This window comes from Mauremys reevesii, linkage group 6 (assembly GCF_016161935.1).
Source record: "Mauremys reevesii isolate NIE-2019 linkage group 6, ASM1616193v1, whole genome shotgun sequence".
Taxonomy (NCBI): Eukaryota; Metazoa; Chordata; order Testudines; family Geoemydidae; genus Mauremys; species Mauremys reevesii.
Window position 1 is genome coordinate 104709685 of NC_052628.1, and position 24774 is coordinate 104734458.

Consider the following 24774-nt stretch of genomic DNA (forward strand, 5'->3'; position numbering starts at 1 on the left):
TCCTGTTATAACCTAGAGAACAGTGAGAACTCAGGAGAGATGCATGAAATTATATAATAAACTAGACTTATCTTGTCACTTCGGTGCTCCCCAGAAATGATTGCTTCCATGTTCTGCACCTGAGGTTAATTTTGATTTTTTCACCTACCATTCATTATCACTTTACAGATCACTTGATTCTTTTTTTGCATATGATAAATGGTTCAAGAAAATACAACTTTTCTCTGAGTGCCATAGGAAAGATTAAATATTCTGTAGGAGAGTATCATTTCACTGTTTCTTAATTTAGGCTGTATGTTTGCTAGTTTTGATTTGAATGTTTGGATTGCATTGCATAAAAAGGCTGCTTTTAGTTGTGGCTTCTAATATCTTTGGTTGGGGCAGGGGGAAGACAATCTAAGTAAATGCAATTATACACATGTTTTTGACGGTCTGGATCAAACCTGAATATAGTGTCAAATGAGATTATGACCTGGATAAATTGAAGGAGACCAGAATCACATTTTAAAATGTGTAATTTTCTTAGCTCTCTTATTGCAAAAATGAACCCATCGCAGAGTCACGCTGCTAATATATATAACAATCCCAACATAACTACTGTGGTAAATAGTCCATTATAAAGGACACAAGCACTGCTAGAGATCAACTTCTTCTGCCTCATTAATCGCATCATCTAACTTTTTTTCTTCTTCTTGGAAGCAGCACTTTTCATGCTTTTCTCAGATCTTAGATCCCAGCTCCTGTCTACAGAATTGGTCTCCTCTTTCTCACCATTTTGAGGAAAAAATATTTTCTTATTGGCATGGCATAGCATCACTATGCACTATTTGGCCCTAGAAATTATGGGATAATTTTGATTCTTCGACATAGCCTTCACCAACAAAATGGTTTTGCATCTCTGCATCAAGTTCCTGCCCGCGATGGTGTCAGGATATCATCTGACTCAAATCTTCACCCTTCTGGTGGTCTTGGTTAGGCACATCACAGTTTTCATTTTATTTGAGTTTTAATTCTGTTGTTGGGGAAAAAACTTAAATATGTAAAAATGAAAACCTTTAAATAAGCAGAAAACTATGCTGTAAAGTCGTCTTGAGTCTTCTAATAACTATTGTTTTGGAGCACTTCAAGTGTGGACTGCTCTATTCATCTGAATACAATAACTCTGTAGCAGAGACACAACGTAAATGTCAACATACAATATTCCAGAGTCAGCCACTTTAGCAAAAGCATCCAGTTAATGTGGAGTCCAGCAGCTTGTGCTGAGATCTGTTCATAGTTACCAAGAACGCACAACTTTGCAAGGGACAATTATAGTAAATTGTGGATCCCAGGGTTACTAGATTCTCCAGTATTTGGAAGGTTGTGAGCACATTTTTTGTTTTTGTTTTTTCCTTCACATATGTACTGCTTAGCAAACATCAGCTACATAATCATCGTAACCCCCCAAGTAAAGTAGCTGCTATTGTCTCCGCTTTACAAACTTGAGGTGATTATAGCAGAAATCTGTTGAGTGGCTTGACTGTGGCCACAGAAAAAATCCAGGATTCAAGTACTCAGAAGTGGGACTGGAGAGTTTAGGAGTCTTGTGCTCAGTTCATTGGACAATGCTGCCCCTTCTTTTGACCAGAAATCACATAGCTCTGCTATAAAGCCATGGGTTCAGCTGCAGACAGCCTGCTGAGAAGGAACTTGCTAACAGTGGTATACATAACAGCTCCTTGCAATCACTAACTTTTCTAGTATCAGAAGGTGCCACAGGATTCTTTGTAACTTTTCTAGGCTGTTCATATTTGCCTATATAAGATAGTAAACTTTTAAGGCCTATTCCAAGACGGGTAGTTACTTTTTGATGGCATTTTGTTTAGTTACCATGGGTAGCACATAGGATAAACTGTCAAAACCAGATATGCATTTCATGACTTAGTGCTCGTGTGAATCAAATGAAAATTCTTTAGGACTGATAAAGCATTCACATTTCTTCACACAGAACTTTATGAAAATCTGGACATTAGAGCAGCACTTACTTCAAGCAGTTAGTTTGAAAGGAGATCTGATTTGGGAATTCACCATGTTGGTCCAATAAAAGACCAGTTACTTGTCTTGGAAGAACTTTGCTTCTGGAGCTGAGTGAAAAAAGTTTGAAGATCACGGGCCCCTTACCTTAAACCAATTATTTCCTCGGCCTTCTAAATGTGAAAAGGCTAAATGGGATGTAGCTGTTATAAAATTCCTCCTGTACAGCTATTAACAGTCATGAGTTTAGTTCAAGTTAACTAGGTTTAATCCTGGTTAAAAACAAAACAGTTAATTCAAGGTAGGAAATTTGGAATTGGACAGCACCACTTTCTTAAACTTCCTGATCAAGCAAAGTATCTCCATCTTCTTTGAGTTCTGGGTACAGCAGGACAGATTACTTCACTGTCTTCATCTCCACTATTCACGTGCTGGTTTCTGGATTGGAATGCATTGTTAACTTCACAGTCTGGGAATAATTGTGTGTCTTACAATGTTTTATCCTGTGCTGCTGCTTCTCTCTCTCTCTCCATATTGCCCCCCCGCCCAAAAAAAGCCCCAAAACAACAACAACAAAGTCATTCAATTGTGTAACTTACATTAAACAATTCTTCAGAATTTAGGTGTGGTTCTTCAAACTGTAGTGATTTTAAGTTGCACAAAAAGGCCACTTACAAATGTAATTCAAATTGGAGTGACTGACTAGTATGTCTTCAGGGTCCTGTGGTAAGTGCTTTTCCTGCAGAGCTCATAAACCCTGTGAGAGGTAGGGCCTTGCTCTGGTGGGCTTTGAGAGCACATACTACAGAGCTAGAAAAGACACAAAGTAAGTCGGTGCAAACTTGCATGTGTTTAGTTAAAGTGCTGCAAACCCTTGTCTGGGCACAAGCAAACAATATACATTTTAATACAGCTAAATGTCAATGTATTCATCCAGGAATAAAGAATGTAGAAGGGGGGGCTCTATCCTGGGAAGCAGCAATTGTGGGAAAAAAACATGGGGGTCATGGTAGCTAACCAGCTGAACATAAGCTCCCAGTATGACACTGTGGCCAAAAGAACTAATACGATCCTGAGATGCATAAACAGGAATTTTGAGAGTACAGATGTTATTTTACCTCTGTATTGGGCAATGGGTGACCACAGCTTGAATAGGGTTTCCAGTTCTGGTGCCCACAATTCAAGAAGGATGTTGATAAATTGGAGAGTGTTCAGAGAGGAGCCTTGAGTATGGTTAAAGGATTAGAAATCGTGCCTTAGAGAGGGATAGACTCAAGGCTCAATCTATTTAGCTTAACAAAGAGAAGGTTAAGGGGTGATTTGATTACAATCTATACGTATCTACATGGGGACAGATACTTAATAATGGGCTCTTCAATCTAGCAGAGAAAGGTGTAACATGATCGACGGGCTGGAAGTTGATGCTAGACAAGTTCAGACTGAAAGTAAGGCAGACATATTTAACTGTGAGAATAATTAACCACTGGAACAATTTACCAAGTGTCGAGGTGGATTCTCCATCACTGGCAAATTTTAAATCAAGATAGGATGTTTGTCTGAAATGCTCTAGATATTATTTTGAGGAAGTTCTACCTGTGTTATACAGGAAGTCAGACTAGATGATGATCCTATTTGGAATCAGTCTATAAATCTATATCCGTTTAAGCGGTTTATTTTGGTTTAGCAGATGTCAGACAGGTTTAGGTTAAGCCAAAACTTCACTCTTTCTTTTAAACTAAAATTCAAGTCTTTGATTAAACCAGTGAGATTCTGAGTAGACAAGCTGTAAGTGTGTGTGCATGTATGTACCACGGAGAAGAGGTAGCCTGTCCATAATTTGGTTGCGAGACCCCCTGCCACTTTGATTTGAAAAATTGTGTTGGCTTGAAAATTACCAATTTACTCTGAACACAAAGGTTAATCTGTAATGCACAGTTTGAGGAAAATTCAAACTGTTTTAAAATTATAAATCAATTAAAGAATTTGATCAATCTGGTTTTTGTCTAAACTGGTTTTGTCTCATTTAGTCTCCAAAAAGGCTTGTTACCACTTCCATGTAGTAAAATTATTGCACCAGCTATATCTGAAGAAAAAAATTGGATCTAATTCTGTCCTATTGATATTTTTTTTCCTTCCCTATTGACTTCAGTGGGAGAGGAAGCAGGCACTATGGGCCTGATTTAAAGCCCAAGGATGTCAGTGGAACAACTCCTGTCGATCTCAGTGGGCTCTGAATCTATATGTGCGTGTGTGAGCATGTTGCACTCTATTGCCTGATTACAGCTTGTTGTCCTGCTACAGCTGGCAGCTTCCTTTATTTTAACTGGCAGAGATCTGTGCCTTGGGGAGCTGTAGAAACAGTTCCAATGGTACCCCTGAAGTGCTAATTAGAAATAGGTGCTGAACCTGGGACTGCTGGTTCTACTGCTTCAACTAGAAGCCCCAAGTTTGTTAGCTCAAAGATTGTAGCAGACTCAAATCTCCAGGATCCTGTCATTTGTGAGGGAGAAAGAACCATACACTGTGTGGGAGCATGGATTACTCAGGGCTTGGCTACACTTGTGAGTTGCAGCGCTGGTGGAGGCTTTCCAGCGCTGCAATTAGTAACTGTCCACACCTGCAAGGCACATCCAGCGCTGCAACTCCCTGGTTGCAGTGCTGGCTGAATACCTGGTCTGCTTGGGGTGTAGCGAGTGCAGCGCTGGTGATCCAGCGCTGCTCGTCAAGTGTGGACACACACCAGCGCTGTTATTGGCCTCCAGGGTATTAGGAGATATCCCAGAATGCTTTTAAGTAAATTACTTTCTTTTGTTTTGTTATGCAGCCTCTCTTTGTTTTGTTGTGAACTCGGAGCGCCGGAGCTCCCAGAGCTGCTTATCTAAACAAACACAGCTCCTGTTTGCTGTGATCAATCTTAAGTGACTGTGAACAATCAAATGAGAGAACCCCCTGCCTACCTCATTCACAGGGGTTGAGTGTTTGTTTGATGAGAGAAATGGGGGGGAGGGGAGAAAGGGAGTTGGTGCTGCTTATCTGGTCTGCAGGCTGTTTGCAATTAAGAGTAAGGGGTTTGGAAAATTTTCTGATTTTCAAGGCAGGAAGCTAACACACAGTGTCGGCTCCAAAAATCCACACTCTCTCTCTCTCTCTCCCCCCCCCCGCTCCCTGTCACACTACACACTACACCCCACCCCCCTCTTTTGAAAAGCATGTTGCTGCCACTTGAACGCTGGGTTAGCTGCCCATAATGCATCACTCCCAACAGCGCTGCAAATGTGGCCACACTGCAGCGCTGGTAGCTGTGAGTGTGGCCACACACCAGCGCTGTTCCTACACAGCTGGATGACCAGCGCTGCAAACTCCCAGCGCTGCAACTCTCAAGTGTAGCCAAGCCCTCAGAGTAGATAGTCTGTGAGGTATATTGTGGAGAAGGGGTAGCATCTCCATATTTGGGCTGTTTTGCAGCCTTCTTTTAACACTAATACTTTCAAATGTTTAGGGTTCAGTCGCATTGATAGCTGGAATGTTCTCCCAGCAGAATTGATTAAGAAGTTTTTGAGATTGACTTAAATGTGTCCTCTGACATGTTTATATGTATGTAGTATTTCTGTGTCTCCATCTGTCTCACCAGCAAAATCACATGACATCACAAAATATTGCAATGGCTTATAGGAGGGGCAGTTTTCCAAGGAATAGAAAATATTTCACAAATTGCCATGTGAAAATTAGATATGATTAGCCATGAAACCAGTGGATAAAATATACCTGGTGATGGGGAATATTTTGTTTGTGTACCGCTTACCAGTGCAGGGATATTTTTTTCAAGAGTGAAAGGAAATTTCACTATCTGCATTCCTTTCCAAAATACACCTTTGGCCAAGGCTGTTTCTGATTCCGTTTGCCAAACTGGGATGGGGAGGTGGAGATATAGGAGAGTAAATGATTGTAAATGGCCTGTGGATGATAATATAGTAAATTTGTGTCAGAGCCAGGAACAGAATCTTGAGTTCTGAGGTAGTAACCCGTACCATGAGCATATCTATAAAAATTGAAAGAATTTGGAAATCTGGCAACTATCCTGGTTGTTTTTTGTTTGCTCTCTTCTCTGAGAGCTACAATTTACTCCTAGGTACTTCCAAAAAGAATGAAAAATGGCTGCATTACCTGAGTGGATGCCTACATCTAAATTTAATCACAGATTGCCTGAAGTACTCTTAGAATTCTTTTTCTGAACTCTGACCTTATTTTGGCATAGATATTCCGGAGTATTCAGCAGCTGATTATTTTCAGAGAGCTAATATTTTGAACAGGCTCAATATAATGCTATACTTGATTCACGTCTTTAAAATGGCAAGAGGAATCATGTATCAGAAGTTTTGAACTTTTTTTTTTCCAAGGAATTGCATTTTATGTGTTAGTGCGAATGTGAACATCTACTCGTTCCTGGTCATTATCTCCTTTGCAACAAAAGGAAAGAAGAGAATTATTAGGGTACATTCAGTCTAAACTGATCTTAAACTGGTAGTGAATATTATCTGGGAGAAATAGGTTTCTGATATTTACTTTATCAAATAGGGTCTGTTTCCTTTGCCAATTTCTTACTGAAATTTTAAGATCTATGTGCAACAAAGATATTGAAAACTAATAATTGTATTCTCTGTCTTTTCTTGAACAAATAAGTGACAAGAATGATACAGTTGGAGTGTCTGAATTTCATTCATGACACAAGAAATGTAATTGCCTTTTAGCTCATAAGGTCCCTTCATTAAAGGCTATGTTAAAATGAGTTTGAAAATACAATAATCTGATTAGTTAACAATCATTTTATCAGTGACTTTTAATTACGAGATAATGGTAATAGAATAGAACATTATCAAAGGATAACAGTCTCCTGCTTGTTTTCTAAAATTCTAATGTTTGGAGTCTATAGAGATCTTAATGAAGTGCACACAAAAAATCCTAAAACCAATGACAATTGCCTGAGGGATTGTACTACAAAAATGGGAATTGGCCAAAAATGTAATTGTTATTGAATAGTGTCCTGACCTGCGTGAGTTGGCAAACTTGGAAAATAAATCACTTTTTGCTTAAATGGAAAAAAGATGACTTGCAGGTAAATTAATCATGCTCTTGAGAGAACAGGAATCGTATTTCCTCCAAGACAATATAATGTACAATTGTATAGATATTTTATTTTTCTATATGTATAAATAATAACTCTCGGTTCTTCAATAGCTCCTCTTTTCTCAGGCTCACAAAGCATATTAGAAACATTAATGGAATCTCTCAATGTGCCTACTATGTATATAAGAATTATTAACCCCATTTTACAGAACAGGAAACTGGGAGGACTGAAAGAGTTAGTGGCTTTTCTAGAGCAATAATAGTTGAGTTGCAGACCTAGGAATAAAAACTGAGTTCACTTAACACCCAGACTCCTGGTCTAACATCTCTGTAAGATAAGCATATCTTATTTTATAAAGGCAGCACAGGGAAACTATAGTGGATGGGGGTGGTAATTAGATACATAGCCTTTCATATCTAAGTCAAATCCTATCCAATACACGAGTGACTATGCTTCAGCTGATCACAATATTGTGGAATTAACGGTCTCAGCCCAGTTCATAGTACACAGGTGTCTAGCAGGTAGCACTATTTTGGCTCTCATCTTGTAGGTCAGGAAGAGAAGACAAGGACTGAACAGATACAGAAGTTAAAGTTGGGATCAAGCTATTAAAGTGGAAGAGAGATTTGAACGTCCTCAAAGTGTGACATGGTTGAAGCTGGAGGTTTGGTTTGAGCTCGTCTTTAATGGAAACTGAGTTACCTTTTCCTTGTAACTGTGATCTCTCAACGTCAAGAGAGACATTGGTAAAACCACAAGGAGAAGTTTGTAAATCTGTTGCCCTTGTTGCTCTTGTCTGTAGACAAACAATGGATTTCAAACTTCAGAGCTGTCAATCTATTACATGAGGTTTACACACACACACTCTGTCTCTCTCTCTCTCTCTGAAAGAATATAAAATAGATCTGGACTTGCAGAGCTTGATAAATCTGAAAATAGCTTCCACTATATGAGTTAGATGATGATGATGATGGGACCTAGCATATCCCCTCTGATTCACAACTGCAGTTCTTTGAAGAAAGGAGTCATTCTGTTTCTTTGGTACCTGGAGTGCCTAATTTAGGCATACTATGCTTCCTTTCTCTCAGGAACAGAGTCTGACCCTTCAAGCCTTATTGCATTTCTATGACAGTTGTTGTGTTTTTCATCAACACAGCATGTTTTATTCGGTATATTGAGGGGGTTGCCCAGATATCCTAAATTGTGTTTTTGAGATTTTTTTTTCCTTTGTCTAACTAGAATGTTAAAAGTGACCAAGTCAACATTTTCCTGTTAGGTTCTTCTCTGGCTGGAAATCAGTAGGGTGATCAGATGTCCTGATTTTATAGGGACAGTCCTGATATCTGGGGCTTTTTCTTTTATAGGTTGCTATTACCCCCCTCCCGCATCCTGATTTTTCACACTTGCTATCTGGTCACCCTAGAAATCAGCCAGAAAGAACCAGATAGATTCCTTCTTGATCAAAGGGAATTCACTTGAAGTGGCTGACTGGAAGAGTTAAACAGGGCCACCAATCAAAGGTCACCAACGATGTTTGAAGGCATCCTGCAGTGTTTGTGTACACACATGTATGTACTTATTGCCTTTTTAAAAGCAGCCACATGAAAGGTAAATTTAGAGTAACTTGCATACATTTTGCTGCATAAAAGGATGTCATATCCTCCCGGTAAAATTAAATATTGTGAAACCAGTTTATTTTTCTTGCCATGGGCTGAAATACAAAAAAAATAATCAAAAATCAGAATTTTGATGAAAAGATAAACATGCACATGATATGATCTGCTCTGTGTGAAACAATTCGCACGGCTGTCATTTGGCATTGTAGTTATAATCTGTGATTTTACTCTGTTTATGCTGTAAAACTATGCCCTAAAAATACCTAGAGTATGTCTTTAAGCATTTGTTGTACTTAAAGTTGAAAAGGACTGAGACAAAGTAGAGACAAAATATATGAACATAGAAATTTGCAGAGCCAGAATAGACCAGAGGTCCATCTAGTCCATTATTATGTCGCCAACAGTAAAGCATGTCACATGTTTACCTTTAACTTGTCCACATAGCTATATTTTTATGGTGTCCATTAATATAAACAATACTTGAAATTTCACCATGAAAACAAATAGAAAACACCACAAATGCACACCACCACTAGTTACTCTTAGCTATTGAACCCTTCATGTTGACGCTATACTCCTGTTTCAATAGTTGAGCTTGTAAGCTTCTGTTAGCTGACAACTGTACAGTTATCTGCCTGCACTCACACTACATCCATGTTTAGGTGTACAGCTAAGAACTTTGCAGAATTTTCTATTGCACTTCCTTAGTCCTACAATTTCATTAATTTTGAATGAGTTTCATTCAAACTTAGGGCTTGTCTATAAGGTAGCTGAAATGAAAATAAAATCTGCTGTAATTCACATCTTTAGTTATTTATTGCAAGTCTGGATGGAGACGCTCTTATTTCAGAAGTGAATGTAACATAAATTGATTTATTATTGACTTAATTTCCAAATATTTGATATAATTTAATACCCCCCAGAGATTTACACTGAAATAGCTAAAGATGAGAATTAGAACTGATTTTAGTTATCTTGTTTCCAGTTTCCCTTTGCTAGGGACTTGTCCACATGGTATGTGATGCTCAAGAAACTACTTATATTAGTAAGCACTGTGCCTGGTACTGTTTGTAAGGTTGGGCACCAAGATTGAAGTTTTCAGGAAAGATCCTCAGCTGGGATAAAGAGATGCTATTTTTACATTACATGAGTGTCCCTTGCATTTCAGTAGTATTTCAGTTGTCTGTACTAATAATGGTAGTGGTAATATTTTCTTGATGTGGATTAGATTGTTTTTTAAAGATGGGGGAAATGTGGTTGTTTTAATCCTTTCATAAGATGTCAACAACAGAAAGGGGATTTGTTCTAACTTGTTCACCTCTCCCTATTTTAAAAAAAAAAAACAAACCCAAAACTTCAACACCCCCTTCTCTTCTTTCTATGCACCCACCCCCCCCATTTTCATGAAGGGACCCGCATGGAGAATCAGCCCAAACATGAATATGTTTTCACAACAGGAATTTAAAATGAAAACTATTTTGCAACCTTAGCCACAGCAAACTTGTTTGATTACATACATACATGCACATTCAAAAATACAATAAGGAATGTTAAGGTGCAAAATCAAGCACTCAAAAATTAGGAAATGCCAGATGTAAGGTTGCCTGTGTAGCCTTAATTCATCCCCCTTGTGCCAATGCACTATGATAGTCTTTAACATGATCACATACTATTTTATCCACTAATGAATCAGGAACCCTACATAGGGCTGGCCCTAGATCAAATGGCACCCCAGGTGAGGAGCATCTTCGGCTCCCCTTCCCCCCAATTTATATTGTTGCATATCTCTGGTGTCTCATTAAATATGTCCTTTATTAGTCACTACTTACATTCTTCCAGTCTTAAAACACAAGTACACTTTCACAATTACATAATAAAACAAGGTTCACAATATCGCAGCTGGGCTCTCACTTCACATAGTTCTTATATCTCACTGACTGATTGGCAACATCCCGCCCCTTATATACCCGAGAAGACACAGCCGACAACATTCTAGGAGGTTTGAGGGAAATATAGTTCTCAGAAGGTCTGGAAGATTCCACAAGATTCTACAAAGGCCCAGGACATTTTTGGAGTTTTGTGAAAAATGAATCCACGTATGGAGTACCCGAAACATTTTACTTCAAACATTCTGTCACTAACAAAACAAAAGAACAAAAAAACAGCCCCCTGAGCTCAGTGCCCCCTGCCCCGAGCCTGGCACCCTAGGTGCTCACCTGGATTGCCTGCCCCTAAATCCGGCCCTGGTCTGACAGACAAATGTCCTTGACTACATATCTCTGATTCATCTCCAGAACAGGTCCACCCTGTGCATTGAATTAGGCAGGAGTCCTGTGGAAAAAATAGTATGAGATCATGTAATTAATGGCTATCATAATGCATAGGCACAAGGGAGCTCAATTAAGGTTGCACAGGCAACCTTATTTATGGCATTTTCTAACTTTGCAACCTAACGATCTTTTAACATAGATTCCGTGTGTGTAACTTCCTAGGTATTTAAAAAAAAGAAACTGAAAAAAAAAGTTATATTATATGCATAGTATTGATACCTACATCATTCCTCAGCAGGATTAGAACCTTTAGATCCACTGCACAGAGCTCTACTGCTTGAGCTAATGGAGTCCTTGATATCAGTGATAGGTTACCATCTTTTGTGTGGACCAGCACTGAGAAGGGAATAAGAGAGTTAGTTTGCCAGTGTGTTTCATGGATATGTTCTGACAGCAGAGGAATAGTGAGATTCTGGATTCATTGGTTCCAATCTAGACTCAGGTGGGAAGTATGCTGTAGTGGAACAGACCCTTCTGCCTCTTCCCCCTCTGTTTTTTGTGGGTACACAAGGTTATGAGGCATCTTGTTGCCAATTGCCCTTAGTGTGAGTGTCCAGCCCTTGTTCCACTAGACACTCACAGAATTCCCAGATCTGATACTCTCAAGGGAATAGTATACACCACCTTACCATTTTCACCTCAGGATCCACCACTCCATTCGACACACAGTGCTTAGATGTCTCTATAGTTTAAAAAAAATGTTTATTTAACAAAGAATGGAGATTCAAGTAATAGAAAATAGATGAAAATATTGGAAACTAAGGGTTACATATAAAATAAAGTAATACAGTTCATTCTAGAACCTAGTATTGCTCACAAGTGTTTTTCAGCCAGGTAGGCTGTGATCCCTTTTTCATGAAAAATCTTGCTCTCCGCTTTCTCCCTCAGTAAAGGATGTAGAGTGTAGCTCTGTATGTACAGTTAAAGTCCAAAAATCCATTGTCTTCACTTGTAAACAGGATCCCCTCTCCTGGTTTATTTCTTTCTGTAAAATTCCCCTTCTGGAAGATTTCACAATCCCTTCATTTGCATTTAGTTTGGACTGTAAATGTGCATCTATTGTGGATCCTACAATACTCTATTTACATGTAGCCAGACAGATAAACATCCCTTGCCTGAAGGAAACTGGTTTCTCACTGTTTGGTGACCAGTTGCAAGTCCTTAGGTCGGTCGGTGTGTCTCTCTCTCTCTATATATAAAATTAACTTAACTTACATATTTCTTAACTACTTTTTACATATTTTCTGTACTTACATTCCACAATGATTGTGAGGACAAATATGACACAGGCTTTCAGCAGAGACCTTAAGCTTTTTGGCAAACTAGTATGTAGAGGACAGAGGCAAGGGATCACTGTAATCCTTAGGCACCAAGAGGTCCCTGGGTCACACCCCCAATCTTGACCCCTTGTGTCCTTTACCCTTCAACCTGTTCCAATGCTCTTTCTTCCCCTTTCCCCCACAGGTCATCATCCCATTCTCGTTCTTCTCACCTATCCAGTTGCAGGCTTCTACTCCCTGTCCTTCTTCCATCAGGCTCCTCATCCAATCTGTCTTTCTTCTGCCACTTGTTTCGCTCCCTGGCCCATAGTTCCAGTCTCCATGCCCAGCTCGTCCCAGTCTTCATTCGCCCCAACTCCCACTCACAGTTTCCCTCTTCTGCTCCTACCAGCATCTGGTTCCAGTCACCTCCCCTTATTCTACAGGCTTCTTGTGCTTATCTACTCCCCGAAACTCCTCTCAGGTCTGTCTTTTGTCCCAGTTGCACTTGAATCAGGCAGCAACCTCCCGTGGCCCAAGCTTCAGTAATAGGAATACTGAGAAATCAGAAGACATAGGCTCCCTGTTTTCACTTTTGGTGCCTGGATCCAGGTCCAGAGCTGCAGCTGTAGGGAAATCCCTGTTTAGTCTTGACTAGAACATGCTCATTGCAAGTGAAATCTTTAGGGAATTTAGCTGCAAAACTACAGCATGTCTCTACTGAGCATATATGAACTACAATTTTCCAAGGCTTATAAATTGTCCAGATTTGGACAGATTTTCTCAAGGGTGGCAAAAGCTACACTGCTGACTTAAAGGCCACCCATTTTCAAGTCTCTACTCTAAATCATGGAACACTACTGTTTGTTTTTTTTCAAGAAAAGGTAACCATTTTTTTAAAACGTGGGTGAAACAATTTATTTCCCCTGAACATTGTTTTCAGAAATGGCTGAAACTGTTTTGGCTGAAATTCCCCTCCTCCTCCTCCTCCTCCTCCAAATCAGCTTGTGGCAGACCCCTGACATGGAACATTTCAGCCTAAATGATTACTGTTTGGCAAAGGTATAGCAACTGAAAACAGGGTCTTTTAATGGGAACTATCAGGCAACTTTATTAGTAGACAGTGCTACCACCCTGCCTATAAATGTAGACCACAACATTAACTACAGAATTACAAGTGACACTTCAAAAGTGTTTGTGTGTGTTTGCATACACACACAGGGAATTTATTGATATGCACCTCTATCCTGACATAACGCGACCCGATATAACACGAATTTGGATATAACTTGGTAAAGCAGCATTCCGGAGGGGGGCAGGGGGCTGCGCGCTCTGGTGGATCAAGTCAAGTTTGATATAACACGGTTTCACCTATAACATGGTAAGATTTTTTTTTGGCTCCTGAGGACAGCGTTATATCGGGGTAGAGGTGTATAATAATTCGATATTAAAGCTTCAATTCAGCAAGGTACTTAAAGAACAACAAGGGAACTCTTCATGTGTTTGAAGTTATGCATATGTTTAAGTACTTTGCTGAATCAGGGCCAGCATTTTCATCTTTCTCTTATACCTGTTATCATTACATAAAATTAATACGATGCTAAAGTAAATTTAGTATTGGTATATGGTGATATGCTTGAATAGTGTTTTTGGTTTATAACATGTTCAGCTCCCTTTTGTGTTCTTAATCTGAAATGTAAGTACTAATATATAATTGTATGTTTAGACTTTGTGCATTTTCTAATATTTCTCTGTCAGATTATAAATCCGAAGAATTAATCTTCATTAATGTTATAGTGGGGGAAAAAAAGGTTGGGAGACAAAAAGGTGGAAACTCATTTTATTGCAGAAAAATCACTCTTTGATTGCCCTTATTAAACTAATGGGTAACTTCAAGCCTTGGTAATGGGATAACCATTGTTATATTACTGATAACTTTAACAAATGTTAGCATTTCTATAGAAATGCATCCAGTTCAATTAAATGAATGTTAATTCATTTGTTAAACAATTTTATTTGTTCATGAAAGCGATTTATACACTAAACTGATTTCTCTTCCTGGTCTTTATAGAAAACATTTTATTTGAGTCCCTCCACGTTTACAAACATTCACCTCCAGTCATTTATCTTGCGCTTCTACCCCTACTGCTCCTTTGTCAGCTGTTGCAGGGCATTCTGATTCCCTCCAACCACAAATGTGTATCGTCTATAATTAGCTCAGTTTTCTCTAGCCTTCAAACCAAAGCCTTGGAGTGTGGCCTGAACTGGTGTTGCCTGTTCTTTATACCTCACAGAGAAGTAATTAATTTGCTTACCCCCTGCAAAAAAGCCATTGGTTTCTAGATAAACCTAGCCAAGAATATTGTTTGAACTACAGCAATATATAACTTGAACACTTTTCTGCCTACCTACCCTGGGAGTTTAGTGTTCACTGTGAAAATGCATAAACTCAATTGTAGGGAAGTTTGAAATTGAATTTGCCTCAGAACATTGAAAAAAGAATGATTACACTTAAATTTTAAAGGTTTTATTGAGCTTCTTTTCTGATAAATAATGTTCCATTCAAAGTATGCTAGTCAAGGATTTAAGTCAATTGATTTTTCCATAGTGTATAAACGTATTAATTACCCATTGCATTGAACCATCATTTACCTGGTTTACAATATTTCTAATGTCTCGCCAATTATTGTCAGTGCTGATAGAGTGATTTTCTTTCTTGTATTTTCCCAGGTCTCAGGGTGGAGAATTTTTGATTGAATTCAGAACCTGCAAGCTCAGGGTAAGAAGTGATTTTTGTTATTTCTTAAGCTTCAACTTGTATATTAATGTAAGAAATCACATTCCAGGATGGGGCTGCTGTACTCAGAGAATGAGAAGAAACAAGTCGGTGCTAAATTTATTGTTAAAGTCACCTGGTCTTTTTGGTAGATTGTTGGTATACAGGTCTGTTTCTCACTGTTTAAACTGGCAATAAAATGGTTCATTTTTCTCTCTGGAGTAGTTTGAAGAAGAATATATTTTGTAGTGAAGTTTTTACTCCTTTGAGGCTACATTCATGTAACCTGGCCACATTCCATTATGGGACTAATATTAATATAGTCATCAAATATTGGAGCCAATGTGATTTCAAAATGGATTAGATAAAAATGATTCAGAAGGTTTATAAAACTGACAGAAGTCCTGCAGACATAAATGGCAATTTTATACATTAAAATCTTTGTGGAAAACCTTCTTTGATGAGAATGAATAGCGGCATCCAGCAATAGAAAGTAAAACTTGTTTTATTACCTGTCAAGCTTTATCAAAATGGGTTCCCTCAACAAATGTTTAATGTCACAGCTTCAGGGAACTGAGTCCAAGACAGGTACCTATTACAATGAAAATAAAAATTACTGGAAACTTGCAGTGACTACAATTTGAGCTTTTTTTCTGTCTTGGGTAATACTCTATATTTCTTGGGAAAACTACAATACTAAACACATTTGGACCAAGGATATAGATGTTTACCATGTAGTTGGTATCATTTAAGAGCATGTGAAATAAAAGCTGTTAAGCATTAAAAGCTTAGCATTACCACAAAAATATTCTCTCATGTTTTACGCTGTTTCATAGTATTAAATATAATAAAGTCAAATGTTTGTTTATAACAAGATGATATGGTTAGCATTCAATTGGGAGCAAACTCATGAGGTAACCTCATTTGTATAACACAAAATAGCTGTCATAACCTGCATATTTGGGCAAAAGATAAAACTCCCTGAAGAGTGGAAACCCGAGAACAGACCTGTCAGTTCTGTTTTGTGATTCTGTTGCTTCTGTGAAGGCAGCAGTTTAAAATGCAGCCCAGCAAACGTAGTGATAAATTTTTATTTTACCACTTCTTTGTAATGAGCTACATCCTTTTAGCCCTAAGTTATATTTGTGTTTCAGAAGCTTTATCTGTGAAAACCTGAACTGAAATTTAGGTTTCTGTACTGTAGACATACAAGGCATCTAAGAAAATATGAATTTACTTTGTGGGCTAAGATGGATGGATATAATAAAAACAAACAACCCTGCATCCTTTATTGTCCATGAAAGTTCTCCTTCTCCATCAACTGTGGAGTAGAAACTATTATTTCTAGATTACTGCATTGCATAACAATAGTTGAACAAAGTCTCCACTGCTGATCTGAAAGTGATTTATAGGTGTACAGTGTTTAACTGGTACTTTTATAGTAATCTGAATAAACCATTTGTACTTGAGTTTGTGCTCAGATTTACTCTTTGAATTGCTAGATTTTTGGGATTTAGAAGGTAATAGTTCGGTGCTTTGTACAATTATTTTAGAATTAGGGTTTGCAGGTCTTGGGTTGGTAGCAAATTTTAAGCATATTAACTTTTGCATAAGTCTCTTTTAGTTCTCTTAAGGACTGGTAATAAGTGATTCAGACACAGCTGAGAACATTTAATGCACAGCCAGTTCTTAATGAACATACAGAGAAGTGATTTGTAGGGCCTTCACACTATTATAAGGCCACTGTTTCATTAAATGTAAATATTGTACATAGTGGTTGGGTTCTCTCTTCCCCTGGACAGCTGCTGCTTTATATTGTTCTTTACACTAGTAATCCTTTATCTATTAGGGAAGGAACATGGAAAACTAATGATGATCCATTTTGAGGTTCCAATGTTCAACAGGTTTATAGTTATGAAAGTTCCATGTCTATTTAACAAATGTATTTTACTTCACCAATATGAATAGAGCCAAATATTTGGGAATGAGTAGTGTGAATAAGAAAAAATGAATATACAAACTAAATAGCATGGAATCATTTAAAAGTACATTTTCACAAAAATAAGAAACAAATACTTACCCATAATTCCAAGAGGTCAGGGAGGAATGCAGACAGTTTCTTCTGGCAGTAGAGGATGGTTTGTTAAATAAGATTATAAAAAATTATTGGAGTTATTTTTCTTTAAACACATTTTACATTCATTCTAGACAAAATAAAAGTGGGGACAGGTTAGAAGTTCTAGCCACTGTGGATTTATTAGGGGGAGAACCTCAACTACAACTACATCATGTTTCTAGGTGATTCAAAGTAGAATTAAAAGATCAAGGATCTAGTTCTTCCTTGATGTAACTCTATTGACTTCAAATCAATTAAATCAGGGATGAATTTATCCCCAGATAAACAGAGTTATAAACTTGTCAGGAAGTCTTTTGACACAGTTCTGCATGATTGCAACAGGGTAATATGAAAAGAAGGTACAAGAGTCTTAGGCTATGTCTACATTACAAGATAGGTGTCTGATTCCCCTGCTTGTGTACACATACTCATGCTAGCTCTCGTGGACCAAACACAAGTACAAATAGCCGTGTAGCTGCAGTAGCATGGGTCGTGGCAGTGGAGGCAGAGCTAAGCTATGCTGAGTACATACCCTCCAGCTTCAAATGGGTTTATACTCAACACGGCTCAGCCATGAAGCCATTACCCATGCCACCCCATCTACACTGCTATTTATACTCATGCCAGTTTGATGAGAGCGAGTATGTGTACCTAAGCAGGGGAATTACACTCCCGGCTTGTAGCATAGATGTAGCCTGAATCAGAACATAGGATTGTGCAAAGATCTAGCTGCTGCCTTGAGGAACTCTGTCAAACCTGGTGGGGCAAGTTCTAATATTTCCTTACACGAAACATAGTGCGGTATGACCTCACTTAACCCCAGTTCTTATTAAATAACCAGAAGAGTCAAATTAATCAAGCTTAATTCAGGCATGAAGTTTTTCTCTGAACTTAACCCACATCTATAGGCATGCATGTCACATGCACTGTCATGGAGATCTTGGAGCTGACTAGCTTTGTGACCTGTGCTTGCAGGAAAACAACCATGCATTCTGGTCACCTAGGGCTGGCATCCATGCTGGAGATCTGGCGTACCTGCTCACTTTTCTCAGAAATGTATAGACTTGAGATCATTCTCTCCTTACATCTCGGAGCCTGGTATGCTGCTCTTGACTTACAAAATGCCTATTTCCATGTGGCAATCTATCCTGGCCAGAGGATGTTCCTTAGATTCATTGTAGGAGATGACCATTACCAATTCACGATCTTGCCCTTCAGTAAAGACCCTCAGTGCTGATGACAGACCAGGTGCATGGTTGTCATGGCATCCTACCTCCACAAAAGAGACATCCACTTGTATCCTTACCTGGATGATTGGTTCATGGTCACTCCAGATCCCAAGAGCAGGCTACTGTCCATCAAACTGTGTCTGTTCAACATCCTGGGCCTGAAATTGAACAAAGAAAAGTCAACAATTAGTGACCCTATAAAGAACAGAATTCATTGGGGGCAGTCCTGGATTCGACCTTTGCCACAGTATTTTGACCTCTTTCCAGATTTCAGATTTGCCTGAGCCTCTATGCATCCCTCAAGACCACTGTGAGGAATTACCTCAGGTCATATGGTTGCATGTACATATGTGAGCCACACACACCAGACTGAAACTCAGAGCATTACAGGCATGCTCAAGTTGGTCTATTGTCCTCGGATTTAGACAAGTTGCTATGCATCCCAGCCAGGGTGTTGTCATTTCTAACCCGGTGGATGAGCCAAGACAATAAGTGCAGAGGACTTCCCTTCTCTCTTCCTTGTCTATCTATCAGGGACCTAGCTCCTTCTTGGGATCTGAATTTAGTGTTGTCTACTCTGAGGGATCTTCCTTTCAAGTCTTTACCATTGTGCTTGCTCCCACACAGGTCAGTGAATATAGCTTCCTGCCTGGCCATTGCCTCCACTAGGAGAGTGAGAGAACTGAATGCCTTGGTCACTTATCCACCATACAAAGTTTTCTACAAGAACAAAGTTTATTCCATTCACTAAGTTTTTCTCAAAAGTGGTATCTGATTTCCACTTGAATCAGTCTAGATAGCTGCCAGTTTTCTTCCCAAAGCTGCATAATCACAAAGATGAACTCTACTCCCTTTTGTTGAGCTCTGGCTTTTTACCTGGATAAGACAAAGCCCTTTCAATTTCTTCCCAGCTGTTTCTTACACAGAGTGCATGAGAGGTTATCCAATCACAACTCCAAGACTCTAGAAATGCAACACCAGCTGCATCACACTGTGTTATGCTGCCAAAGAGGTAACACATGGTCAACCAGAGCACATTCAGCCTCAGCAGCCCTTGTGGCACACATCCCAGTTATGGACATCTATCGGGTGATGACATGATCTTCCATTCATACCCTTATCAGACATTGTGTTCTCTGCTGCCTCAAGGGAAGATGCAAATGTAAGGAAAGTGGCCCTATACTCCTCCTCATAATGAGACTCCAAGTCTCACCACGTGGTATAAGAGCTTGTCGCCTACAGAGTAATGGATATATGCAAGTACTCAAAGAAGGAAAAATATTTACTTGCCTTCTTGTAACTATTATTCTTTGAGAGATGTTGGATGGGTCCATTACCTAATTCTTCCCTGATGCATCAGAGTTCACCATCAGCTTCTGGCGTGAAGGAGGGGCAGGACAGCTTCACCCATGTATCCTCATTTTGAAGCACTAGGTGCTTGGGGGTGGGCAGGGCTGCCTCATGAGAGAAAACTCTCTGCAACCAGCGCACGGGATGCACACTTGCCTACAGTATAATGGACATATGCAACACATCTTGGAGAACAGCACTTATGAGAAGGTGAATCATCTTTTAAAAAAAAAAACACCTCTGGCAAGGATCAGAAGTTTACTATTTGAGATCAACAGAGCAATTAGTTTCCTAGTCTTTCCCAGACCCTAAGTAATCTATTTACCCTGTTGATTCAGGGTATAAATCAATAGTCTTTTGTCCTCACTGGGCTTGACTGTTTCTTTGCCCTCCCTGGCATCAACCAGTCATCCTTTTTTCATTACTAGGGCAAACTAATTACCCTGATGACGTGTTGAGAAGGAGACCAGGGACAGGAGGACTTCTATCCCTCCATACTATAATAGATGGCTGGGTTTTTATTCCTAGTTCCTCTCCCAGGAAACTGTTCTCTCTGAGTATACAATTCAACTGATCTTTAGGAACTATAAGTCACAGGAGGCTTTGTTACCATGGTCTGGGTGATGCAGGAAAGAGGCCAGAGAAACTGTCAAGACAGAGTGGAGGATTCAGCCTAGCCACAACTACTGTATTGTGTGTTTAAACTGTGTAGTGACATAAATATTTTTCCCTAATACTGGAGAGACTGTGTATCTTGCTCAAATAACTTGTGCTTTTTTATGATTTTAATGCTCTGAGTTCGCTGTGTAAAAGGGACATGGGACGACTGTAATAGGGTATTCTCTGGATTATGTAATAGGTTGATGAGCAAAGGTTTCAGAACCTTAATTTTATGTAGTTTAAGAAGAAAAAGATGTTCAAAGGGAACAAATGAAATTGAATTATGAAAATCTTAAATGGAGGTAGATAATGTCAGATTAGTTCATTTGAGTACAGCACAGATGATAGGTTTGTGGCTCATTCAAAGAAATTTCAAGAAAATCAAATTTAAAATTGGCATAAAGAAGCACATTGTAAACTAAATAAGAAATAAATTATGGGACGGTCTAGTAGGCACCACTGTTGAAACAAAGACAGTAATGTAATAAAATATTACCCTGGGGAAACAGTATATTAAAAGTAAAGAAATTTGATATAAACTACATAGTCTTATCTTTTATAATTTGACAAACTGTTATGCATTAACCATGCCTATAATGATTTGTTTTAAGATTTGAGGCCAAGGGAACAATAGACTGAAAGGAACTCTCCAATTTGTATCATTAGTGTTTGTGAGATAACTTAAAATTGAATATATATATTAAATAATTGGAATATCACTTAATTCATATTTTGAAGATGAAAAATGTTATGTATCTTGTAAGCATAATTTAAGCAATAAGACATGATGGCATATGAGTTCTACTGGGATATGGGTACATGTTAATTGAATTCTTCGAGAGGGGAGCTACTTACTGTTGAGAAACTTTCCTCCTGTTTCCTCTATTGATTGTCTTGTGGAATATTTAGGAGTACCTGGTCTCAGCTCTTCCATCTTCTGTTTATACGAAGTGTGACCATTGCTTCCTTACCCCATTAGCTCCACTCCCTCCTGGAAAGGGTTTCTTCCAGAGGGTTGGGGGCTTCCTATTGGTAATTGGATAGCACCAGAGCATACAACACACCTTTTTACCTGGTGATGGTGGTGCTGCTGCTGTATGCTGAATCATTCTAAAATCTCTTGCATGTTTCCTCTTGCATCATTTTCCAGAGCTGTGGTGCAAAGGATTGTGGACCAACCCTCAGACTGACTTATTCACCTTTTCTGCCTCACTGTTCTTCAAAGGGAGGGTTGATGGCAGCCTCATTCCCATCAAGAAGGTCTGTGGTAGGAGTTATGTGACACAGCAGGTCTGAGACCCTTCCCCTTTACCTCCCACAAAAGCCTAAAGATGGGGGAGTCAGAACTGGTGGATTTGTAGACCAGCAGCTGACTCCTCCTCAAAGACTTTGGAGATCTAAAAGGAGAAACTGAAGGGATGGGGTTTTCAGTGAAATGAGACCAAACTCGGAAAATATTTTGTTAGCCTTTCGGGGGTATAATTTTAGGTTTCTAATGAAAATCCTAATTCTAGATTATGCTTGACTCCTCTTTCATTAGAAAAGTTGCACAAAGCCTAAGGAATAAACTGCTTGTGAAGTTAAGTATGTCCTCTGGCTCTTTAAATAGAGAGATGGGAAATCACTAAGAGGAGCTGTTTGTATCAAGTCTGCACCTGCACTGAGCATTTTCTGAAATTTTCTCATGGCTGGCTTTATACCGATGCCAACAATTATGGAAATGCTAGTGGAACAGAGTGCAGGAGTCAGTTAGATGATATATCAGGGAAACCATCTGCACCCAACTTGCACTGGTGCTTACACCATTGCTAGCACAGGTGGAGGTGTATTGGTGCTAGGTCAACAATGGGAAAGTTTTGGAGAACATTCCTTGTAGGCAACGCCCTAGTCCTATAGAAGTGGTTGCTTCTATTCTCCAAACTGTTTTGATTTCTTTGAAGCTACTCTGAGCATTGCTTCAGTTATTGGAAAGAAAGGATATGTCTGAGTAGGTTCAGTCTTGTGCCAATGCAAAGCAAGTCAGTGGAACTACAGGGTCACTTCTGGGTTCCCATGAATTGCTAGCAATTCACCGGTCTCATCTCCTAGTTCCTCTGCTAGAGGATACAGACACCTCCCAACAGCAGCACTGAGGCTATTGAGGAAAAGGTGCTGCACACTTAGGGGCCTTGTGGTAGCTTAGGGCCTTGCAAATAGCTAGGCTAGCCCTGGTTTGCTGGATGATTTCCCAGCATACTTAATGGCGTTATTTAGAAGAAATCAATCAAAAGCAGTACTCTAAATGGGGAAAAGTAACCAGCACCTTCCCACGATTAGTGAAACTGTTCTGAGTCAATAAAGCCGTGAGCAGCAGCTTTTCTTTGTCCCCAAACAGCTCTTTTGCTGATTTCAAAATGTTGCTGGTATCTCTGTGTGGTGCTGCAATCCTGGTGGGGACTGATGCTCCTCCTTTGTTGTTTTATTAGAAAGCATTCTGAACCAGCTCCTCTAATCTCATATGAAAGTTAATAGCTCTTTTAGATTTCCCAAAAAATGAAAAAAAATTGTAGCAAGAGATGGAATTGGGGAACTAGGATGCTGGGTACTAGTGGGAAAAATGTGGTGGTGAAGTGGGTACCTGTTAGCGGCTGTCTAAAGGAAAGCATATAATTATGGTACTCACTAACACTGAAGAGGAGGCACAGTTTCAGTCTTGGAAAGCATTAACTGGCAAATCATAGAGATACCCAAATGTATCATACTGGGATGTCTGATGTTTAGTCAGCTGTAATATTGAATTAAAACTTGGGGAAGGATTATTTTCATCTATATTTTTCTCCTTTTAAAAAATGTATAAATTAAAAAAAGTAAGGTTTGAAATATATAGCTTGGACAGTATATAACACAAATTCCACCTTACCTCACCCCTGTGGGCTCAGTATTACAGCTGAAAAGATATCTGATGATATTGGTATATCTATATATTTAACAGCCAGTCTCTACTGTTGGTGGCTATAACGTAATATTGTGTTTGGAAACATTTGTACCTATATGAAATATATATTTAAATTATGACAAAACTGTACAAATAAACTTGCTTGATCTTTATGGATTCTCACTATTTTTATGTTTTCAGCCCCTACAAGAAAAAAAACATTTATGCACATACACATCTAGGTATTTATATCTTTCCAATGAACCAACTCATATTTCCTTAAAAACTCCATGAAAGTGCTTAGCCAGTTGTTCTTTTAATGTACATTTCAAGCATGACAAGTAAAATATTATAGAAAAAGCTTAGAAAGCTAAATATATTTTCTTGCTAGTACATTCGCCAGTGCATGAACTACTATGTGACTACAAATTTTTCGAGTCACAGAACCTTTTACTTACATTGTGGTATGTAAATTAAACTTGAAATCAAATAGCTGGGGGGAGGATTTTTTCCTCTTATGGTGCTCCCGTATTGAAGGAAAAAGTATTTACTTTTATTAAAAATCATGCAGCATGTTGTTTCAGTCTACAGGATATTTACCTCTGACAGATTAAAATAAAATATATCATATAAAAAACATTCCTTTTACATTTACGTATCAAACAAAGCCCTATGTTTTTCCAAGTTTAATTTATGATTAAAGATTAACATGAATGGAAAATTAACTGCATCGTTTAGTATGTCTGTGAAACAGAAAAATACTTGTATACCGAGGGTAATTATTTCTGTTGACTATGTATATTCTACTGTATGTTCAGATTTAGTTAGATTGAGGCCCTATGATGAATTAACTAGAATAATCAAAATAAAACCAGTTTGCTTGCCAGTTATTTCCCACAGTTGTTACCTCATGGTTAACAATGCCAATATCTCGTCTACACCACCTGTTGTATAGTCTTGCTCTGAAAAGAATGATGCGGGACAGTTAAAACCAGCAGCAGCCCTGGGGGCAATGTTTGCACTAGCACTCCCGTTATCATTACCATGTGGTTACAACAGTCTGAAAATATTGATAAATAGCCTAAGTGTCCACCAAGGACAAATTATCATTAGAATGATGCTCTATAATCTTGATCATATTCTAACTTTTGTACCTGTAGGAATGTCATTGCATCTCTTGGGAGTCTGATTATTTCTAAGGTTAAAATGAATTCTAAAAGGCAAGGCAACGGGCATATTTTGTACTTGGATGGATGGAGTTAAAGGCACAAAGAATGCCATCTTACGCATGCTATTGTTCTGAATTAGGAGCCTTAGGTGTTTACACTTATGGTTCTGCTCTGTCACATAAAACAGCAATTTAATTGTCTCGAACTAGCAAGAATT

The 24774-nt window shown here is 38.8% G+C and overlaps 1 protein-coding gene across 2 annotated transcripts in view; it reads left to right on the top strand.

The window, feature by feature from the left end:
• The window catches only part of PTPRD (protein tyrosine phosphatase receptor type D), a 1010945-nt gene that overhangs the window by 45072 nt on the left and 941099 nt on the right, over positions 1–24774 (top strand). For both annotated transcript variants that reach the window (XM_039543118.1, XM_039543120.1), the window contains exon 2: positions 15074–15122. The gene's annotated coding sequence lies outside the window, so the exon portion shown is untranslated. The remainder of the gene's footprint in view (positions 1–15073; positions 15123–24774) is intronic.